The sequence below is a fragment of the Pinus tabuliformis genome, chromosome J (assembly GCF_031772625.1).
Source record: "Pinus tabuliformis cultivar Carrire ecotype Pingquan chromosome J, CPIR1, whole genome shotgun sequence".
NCBI classification, from domain to species: Eukaryota; Viridiplantae; Streptophyta; class Pinopsida; order Pinales; family Pinaceae; genus Pinus; species Pinus tabuliformis.
In genome coordinates this window covers 6,489,868-6,499,364 of record NC_142295.1, presented here as the reverse complement: position 1 = coordinate 6,499,364, position 9,497 = coordinate 6,489,868, and positions in this window count along the sequence as shown.

Here is a 9,497-nt window from a genome sequence, read left to right as displayed (position 1 = left end):
GAGGAAGACTAAAAGGGGTAAAAATCTCGGACAACTGCTTCCTTACACATCTACTATTTGTGGATGATGTATTGATCTTTTTAAATGGTAGTATGGCTGACACTTCGGCGCTAAAATATGCTTTTGATCTCTTCCAGAAAGCAACAGGGATGGTTATAAATATACAAAAATCCACCATAACAGAGCTTGGTTGTACTCCTCAAGAGGTCATCTACATTAAAAACCGTTTCCCCTTTCATATCCACCCCATAGAGGAAGGGCTAAAATATCTAGGTTTCAGGGTGAAACATGGAGGATACAAAATAGCTGATTGGATTTGGCTAATCACCAAAGTGGAGAAAAGGATAAATGTCTGGTATAATAGATACCTCACGAGGGCAGGAAGGCTCACTCTTATAAAAGCAGTCTTGGAAGCAACGCCGGTGTACTGGATGTCTCTAGCTTGGATACCAAGAGGGATTTTAACCAGGCTTCAAAAAATTTGTTGCAGATTCTTATGGAAGGGCAACAGACAAGGAAACCTCTTTGCCTGGGTAAAATGGGACACCATAGCTAGACCAAAAAGATGGGGAGGCTGGGGAATAAAGAGACTAGATCTATTTGCAAATGCTCTGGCAGCCAAATTGGGATGGCAACTCCTCACAGCAAATAGTCTCTGGACGAAGGTAGTTATGGAAAAATACATCGCCCCAGAAAGTATATACAGCTGGGTCTGCAGGGAACAAAGAGGAGGTGGAAGGCATTCAATAATATGGAAAGCGGTTTTAAACTCTCTTCCCCTTATCCGAGAGGGCCTCACCTGGAGAATCAGACAAGGAAACTCTGTTAGAGTTGGCATTGACCCCTGGGTTGGCTGTGGAAATATGCACTTACTTCCAGCCCAGCTCCTAACCCACCTCAGGGAACAGGGAGCCACGCAGATTGCTCATATTGCAGACCAGGGAAATTCTACTTTTCTCCACCAGGCTTGGAGGACATCTCAAGACCTGCACATTCCAGAACAGTGGAGACAAACATGGGAGTTATACACGGAGGCGCTCTCACAAGCACAGGTCAGATTAACGGAGGATGAGGACGAAATTGTCTGGGCTCTAGCAAAAAGCGGTTCATACACCCCAAAGGAGGGATATCTGCAGCTCATGCAGCCAATAAAACCAGACAACATGCAGCAATGGTGGAAAACAATCTGGCATCTAAAAGCAGCCCCCAGAACTCGCCTTCTCATGTGGGCAATTCTCTTCAATAAAATACCAACAGGAGCAAACTTAAAAAAGCGGGCTTTTCATGGACCTTTCTGGTGCCATTTATGCAAAAGAAATGACGAAGACACTGAACACCTCTTCCTCACATGCCCGGTTGTCAAAGAGCAGTGGTCTTTACTTGCTACAAAATCCCCCTCTATCCATCTATGGCAGGGCCAATCTATTAGTGCTGCATGGGAAAATTGGCAAGCACAACATTCAGGCAAAGAAAAGAACATACCCCTCCTGATGTGCTGGTCCATCTGGACAGCCAGGAACAGAGCCATCTTTGACCAAAAACCTCCTCTGTGGCCTGTCCTTATTGCACACCTTTTTGCTGACCTTGCTCTCATCCCAGAAGATCCTCCACCTGCTCCCCATAGGACCATCACCCCGGAGATCATAGATAAATCCTTTCCCTGGGCCTATTTTGATGGCTCAGCCCAAGAGGCAGGCTGTGGGGGGGGAGCCCTACTTTACCTGAGAGAAAACCATTTTTTCTCGCTGCAAATACACCTGGGAAGGGGCACAAACAACTATGCTGAGCTCACCACTGCAAAACACCTCATTTCATTTGCACATGAAAAAGGCTGCACAAAACTACAATTGTTTGGAGATTCACAGATTGTCTGCAATTGGCTCACCAGGAAATCATCATGCACTGTTTTCTCTTTGAGACACATTCTGGATGAGGCACTCAGACTAACAGATGCTTTTGAAAAATTTGAATGTCGACATATCTACAGGGAGCGCAACTCTCGGGCGGACTACCTATCCAAGCAAGCAGCGCAGAGGCAAGAAGCGGACTGGCTAATACAAGAAGACCTGGATGGAACCTACTTTCAGCACTACCATAGACCCTTTGATGACCAACAGGCACAAAGGGACACTTAGAACTGAAAGGGGTCCCAATATGCACAAAGTGCTGTTTTTTGTTTTTTCATTTACATGCTATTTAGATAGAACTGTTATTATGGACAGCATCGGTTACGGTGGACTGTTATAGTCACCTTTCTATATTTTTTGTGTCTCCCTTATGGGGGGCAGCACTCTCAGCTGCACAGCACAGCAAACACAGTATATATGTTTTTATTACATAGACAGACTCTTGGACAGATACCTCTCTGAAACTCCCTGCGTGGACCAACAGTTCGGAGAGAGGATGGTTTTTTTGTTATGATCGTACATCTGTGTTTTTTCAGTTTATTTTTGGAACTCTGGACAGTCTCCTTCAGAGTTTATTGAGAGACACACTGTCTCAGTATGCATATGCACAGCATCTACAGAATGTAATTTCTCTTGACTAATAGAAATTACGACTTTTTCCACGGGAAAAAAAAACAATAGAGGGATTCTATGGGGAAAATAAATAAAAATATGGGGGTAATAGGGGCACAACAATATAAATAAGGGGTATAACTACAATAGTAATGGGGTAATCACTAGTATTATAGGGACCCAACACACATCATCATTCATTTTTTCTCATATTTTTCACTTCCATCGGGAAGAAGTCAATTTTTCACTCAATCTCACATCATCATTCATTTTTTCTCGTCTTTTTCACTTCCATCGGGAAGATCCACACTTTCCTTGGCCAAATCTTGTCTTTCCCAACTGGGTACTATGCAATCCTAAGGCTTAAGCCACAAGATTGGCCACTAGAACTGCGCAGTGCACAGTATAGGTTGGCTCCATTTGAACGCTACGTAGTTCTGAGAGTTAGTCGGTCACCTTGGCCACTGAGACTATGCAATGCACAGTCTCTCGCAATCTCTACCCAGGCTAGGACTGTGCATTGTGTAGTCTCAAGCCTTAGGCTTCATCCTTGGCTACTGGGATTGTGCAGTACGCAGTTCCCTCAGTCAACTAGTCTCCCTTGTTGATAAAAATTTCACAATCCTTCTCTCCAGTTTCCCAGTTTGTTGCTTGATCATGCTTTGAAGGTTGATTTTGTTGAAGCTAATATTTGCTTGCCATGAGTGTCCTTTTGTCTCCACAAGTACCACACTTGTGAAGCATTTCTATCTAGTAGTCATTATTACCATGGCACCGAGGAGATTTGATTCAAAAGAGACCACTGAAGGTAGTACTGTGGAAGCAGTTGAGAAAACATTAGTAGAATTTCTAGTGTATGCAGACACTCAATTATTTATAGAAAAGGGATGAACACTAACATGGTAGCAAGTTAGTGAAGATCTTTCGGCAAAGAGCCTTGAGGTATATCTAGAGGAAAATTCTAGAAGCAACACCAACAGAAAGAAACAATATTGTATAGGATAAGGGAAAGAGAAAGGTTGCTGATAGTCCAGAGGGAGAACAAAGGTACAAGATGGAAGTGGATCCAATCCTTATGCAAGAAACTTTGGCAACATAAGCAAAGAGGAAGCAGTGTGGAGGAAGAGAGAAAATAGAGCTTGCAGGAAGCATAACTAAGGGTGCATAAAATAGAACAAGAACTGAACGAGGAACATGAGCCGAGGAGGAAAGAATAGGAAGATAAGCAGAAGTAGGAAGAAGAAGAAAGGAAAGGCACCATATGAGAAGAAATTATGCCAATACATGTTGAAGAGCAAGAATAGAACTAACCAACAACAAATGGAGAGAGAGAACATATGCAGGACCATGAGCTTGCTCAGTTGATTAAATATTTAATTGAAGTTGCGGACATGGAGTTGGGATTGGAGCTAAAGGATGAAGATATTGATCTGATGCTTAGTGCACCACAAGTCATCGTTCAATCTCCATCACCTCCAGCCATAGAGTTAGCCCTGAGTGAGGAAGGGGACATACTTCCCTTTAATGATGATCTAGTAATGGATGTGTACAATCTATCATATAATGAACTTTAGGAGAGAATTGTACAAATGCAGAGAAATAAATTTTCGGATGATCATGCATCACCTGCATTCATTAGGGAAAGGGTGATAATGGCGGACACCATCAAGAATCAAGATGGCATTACCGAAGACAAATTGGTTGTTGTAGGTGCAGTAAGACAAAACACTCAGTATTTGACGACCAAGAATAAGCAATTGACACAGGACTTACAAGCTGCTTGGCAAGAGACATAACAACTCCGCGCAGCAGCACAGAACACAGTCTTTGCATAGGTCTACTTGGACGAAATGAGAGCATTGGTACTTGGTGAAGTATCAACACTTGGAGAGACCATGCAGGACCTCTATGAGGAGCTCATAACCATACACAAGGCAGTTATTCACTTGCATGGATTGTAGCAGAAGAGTAGAGACTTTGTCAAAAGGAATGTATAAATTGCCATTGTCGGCGTGCAAGAATAGACAATGTGATACAAAGTGGCACTACTTACTTTGGTAAAGAAGATGAAGCCGTAGGCAGAGCTGGAGAAAGAAAAAGTTCAAATGTTGATTCAAAACAACAAGCAACTCACCTCATTCATGGGAAGTATTCAGGCCTCATATGTACGGTTATACAATAGTTTGGATTTCATGGTGAAAATACAAAGGATCCCATCATTTGTATTGCTCACCGAAGCCAAAAGCAGACACCAGGTCAGGTAGGATATCGAATAGTACTTGGGGTAGTTGAGATAGATTAACACCAAGGAGGATTTGGAAATGAGCAGATAGAACATGCAAAATTATATTGGTGGTCCTCTCCAGATTAGAACAATGTTGCTCTTGCTCGAGAGGGATGTTAAAACTGGATCCAAGTCATTGTACTCAGATTCCATGGAGGCTAGAGTCCACTTCCAGCCAGACACCATCATGTAGTTTGGGGATTTCATCACACAGTACCGAGCTTGGAACCAATATGTCACCGAGAAGCATCAAGTGGAAGTTGTTGAGCTATATTTTTCCAAACTCAAGCATCATAGTGTTGTGTCTTGTTAGGCTATCAAGTTGTCTCTACCCTATTTTGTCTTATATGGGTAAAAGTGTAAAATGTATTATTATTTGTAATTATGTTGTAAGTGAAATTCCAAGTGCCAATATTGGAATATGAAGATTCATCATGTAATGTAATGAGTATTTTTGTAAAGAAGTTGAAGAGTCATGAGGGTAGTCCAAAGGTCACAAAGGGAAGTTGTATAGTCACCCCCTCTTGTTAGAAATAGAACTTCATAACTCATGTAAAAGGCTTTTGGGAGCCAAGCTTTTGGCTAGGCTTAGGCTTAGAAGGAGCTTGGGAGTATTGTGAAGAGCCTTGGCTTCTCCGTAGCATAAAGCGAGTATACTTCTTTGCAGGAGTAGGTGTTCTTGACTTTAATGTTCCACTATTGGGGCTAGTGGTCCATCAATGGTGTATGCATGAATGAAACTTTCACTTATAATAAAATCAGATCTGACACGATTTCATGCATATGTTGTGAATATAGTAGGACTATTTTGGTTGTATTTGCAATGTATGTTGTTTAACTTACGCTTATGCTTATGAACTATTTCATTTACATTCATATGAATCTTGTTGAATGTGTGTTGTTGCATTAATTCATCACTTTAACTTGTGGATTATTCCACATCTTAGCTTGTGATGTCATTATGCTCGTGTGTTCCTTTCAAGCTATGTACTATTACAGGCTTCCAAGGGGCACACTTCCTTTTCCCTTCGTGTGTTGGAACCTTCATGCATCGCACTTGGCTTTCTGTAGGGTCACACTCTTGCTCTTGCCCAAAGTTAGTATACTTCACTCTACATGTTTTCACAATCAAGGCATAACATTACCACCCACTGTTGGGACTCCTACTCCAAACAGTGTGAGGTCTAGTTGGGGCTTCATATCGGGGAGATCCCCTGAATGTTGGCGGGCCGTCAATAGTAAGGTAATAATTTGTTAATTAGTAAGTAGTTCAATGTACCTCACTTTAGGGATAATTTCGGTGAAACTTTTGTTGATGAGAAGTGCAAGAGACTTTTTCCATACAACAACATTATACAACCTTAGAAATACAAACCCAAAATGACCCTTGTGGCTTTGAAAATATCACATGGTATTTGTATAACCCAATATATTTGTCATTGAACATTTCCATTAGCAGTTCCATCACCTATATGAGGGTCAAGTCCTAGTAAGAAAATTTTTCTTTCTCAAGAGACACTTCCCAATAAGAAGGAATTGGTAAATGCAACTTTGCATGGTTAGAATGCATTCGAGTTGCCTTCAATTGAAAAATAGTGAGATAATGCATAACAAATTCCCACTCAATTGTCTCTTGATTGGTAACTATTCCTAACTCTATCTTCAAAATGCTAATTTTCTTACAAACTTCCTTGATAGTAAGTCATTTGAAGAAGGCCTTTATGGGATAATATGTAGTCTTATGTTGATGGATATGAGACCTAATTTGGGAATATCGAGTCTATTGAATCTTATCAACCTTAAATAATTGTCTTAATTTGGCAACTCATTGTTGAAGGATGCGATCATAGTGAGTAAGTTGAAGATGACAAGATTCCTCTTCAAACTCCTCCTTGAATGCTTATGGCATGAAAGACACACAACTACAATATGCCATCCAAACCCTTGTAAAAATTTCATCATTTGGTTGATGGCACTGTTGAAAAATGCAGCAAGAATTTCTCAATATGATTTTGCCTTGATTAAATTGAGAAAATTCGAATTTCCACATCAACAGACAACTTGGATGATGTTGGAGGAGTTAGAGTTCTATTTTGCATGTGTTATTGCTAATTTTTAGCAATCAAAGTCAGTCATCTCAAGTTGTTTTCAGTTAAACTAGTTCCAACTTTTGGAGGAACTATTGGAAGGTCAATTAAGTGATGGGACTTCAGTCAAACTCAATGATCATGAAATTAACTGATCAATCAACCATTAAATGCTATTTCATTCAGAGAATTTGAGTTACCCAGTTGAGTTGGAGATTCCAAGGCAGTGTAACATCAATTGTAGACTAGTCTTGAGTGTACAATTGTTGCACGCAGTCAGATGGCCAACCTAAAGGAATTGTGCAATTCATTTGAGGAAATTTCCTAAATAATAGGGGATAATTCCTCAAGGAATAATTCAAGTAAATAAGATCTCAAGCCGAGGAAAATTTTGACTAAGTCTGGGTTAGAGGCCTTCAGTGAGCAAAGAGATGGTTGTGCACTTAAAGGGTGAACTCAGTTGAGCAAACCAATTGTAATACATCTCTATTTAATTTGATTGATGCAAGAGGAATTGTGGTTTTTAGTTGATTGTTTTCCCCATATAAAAATGCTTGTTTCATGTGTGTTATTCCTTCTTGCATGTCTGAAATTGTTGTTTTAAATTGTGAAATAATGTCCACAGAGTAGTAGTGTAGATCTGTGGCTTGTGATTTTGATTAAAACTTCATGAGCAGTTGCAAATCTACAACCTAATTTCTACATGGTATCAGAGTTGGATTCACATTAGAGTAGGAAATCGAAGTTGTTTCTCATAGGTTTGAATTTGAAGATCAATGTAGTAGGATTTCTTTAGAGCTGAGAAGATGGCCTTCAATTGACTAAGGCTAGAGTATGCCTTGGAAGACGCCTCTTATTTTGTTGCATGGAAGGACTGCATGGAGTAAATATTGGATGATGATGGATTGCTAGAATACATCAATACAAACGTTACAAAACCTCAAGCATCTGATGCCAAGAACCTTACTCAGTGGAAGAAAGATGTAGCCAAGGTGAGGAGAATAATCTTGGAGGGAATATGAGATCATATTGTCTCGAATCTCCACGGAAAAGAAACTTCATTCGTGATGTGGAAAGAATTGACATAATTGTTCGAGAATAGTAGTGACCACAGGAAGTTGGCCCTCAAGGATAAACTTTGAAGTATAAAGATGTAGAATAATGACACAATTCCGCATTATCTAAGCAAGTTTACACAGTGTCATGATGAAATTGGCGGAGTCAGTGTTAATGTCCCTAAATAAGACTCGATAATATTAGTCCTTTTGGGCCTTCCCAAGAGTTGGCATAGCTATCAAGATTCGGTGAATGGGAGGGATAAACTATCAAGTTGGGAGCACTTATGGTCTGACTCGGTATAGGAGGAATACTAGAGATGAGACTTCATTCAAGGGCGAGGATGAAGAAAAACTTGCATTGGATGGAAAAGAAAAGAAGGGAAAAGGGAAGAAATCCTAATCCAAACCAGAATCCAATCAATGGGGGAAGAAGAAATATTTGTCAAAAATTAAATGCTTCCAATGTTATGAATTCAGGAACTATGCCATGAAGTGTCCACACAACAAGGAAATCAAGAAGACCTCAGGAGGAGAAGCAGGTGAAGCTTTGGATTTACAATTCAAGCTTGAATTTACCTTCATTTCATGCATGGCCAACATAGTGGTGGGGAGCTTGTGGTACTTGGACTCAAGTGCATCATTCCATATGACATGAAATATATATTTTTCTAACGACCTGGAGGAGAAATATGTGCAGATGCACATCGAGATGGGGGATGATGGAAGGTATAGCGTGACTGATATTGGTACAATCAACTTTCAGAGGGAGTCAAGCTCCCCCCTCAATCTCAAGGATGCCATGTTCGTTCTGCACCTAAAGAAAAATCTCATGTTTGTTGCAATTTCAGAAGACCATGGTTATGATGTGATCTTTAGAAAAGAAAGGCATTCTTGAGACACATATCCACCAGATAGGTGAAGCAGATTAGGGTTTGTGTGAAGAACCTTTACAAGCTAGATGTGGAGGATTGTGCTCCATTGAGCACAAAGGTGGAGAAAGTGAAAAGATGTGATGTCGGTGAAATTTCGCATAGAAGACTTGGCCATTTGCATCATGGCACTTTGAGTGGCAAAGGAGTACTTGAGTAGTATGATGTATGGAAAGGATGTATTTTGGGGAAGAACAAAAAATCCACATTCCATGATTGGTAAAACAAAGAACATGCAATCCTTGAAAGGATCCACTCTGATGTTTGTGGACCTTTCTTGACAACGTCCATTGCCAGACACAAATATTTTTTCTTTTTTATTGATGACTTCCTATGAAAGTGCTTCATCTTCTTCACACAGAAGAAGGATGAGACATTCTCTAAGTTTGTAGAATTCAAGGCACTGGTTGAAAAAGAAACGGGCAAGAAGGTGAAGGCTCTCAGGAGTGATAATGGAGGTGAGTATGTGTCGAATGAATTTAATTTTTGTTTTTGTGCAAAAGAAGGAATTATAAGAGAGTTGACATCACCCCACAACCCACAGTAGAATGGGGTGGTTGAGAGGAAGAACCATAGCATTGTTGGTGTAATGAGGGCGATGTTGCATGACCAAGGTCTAC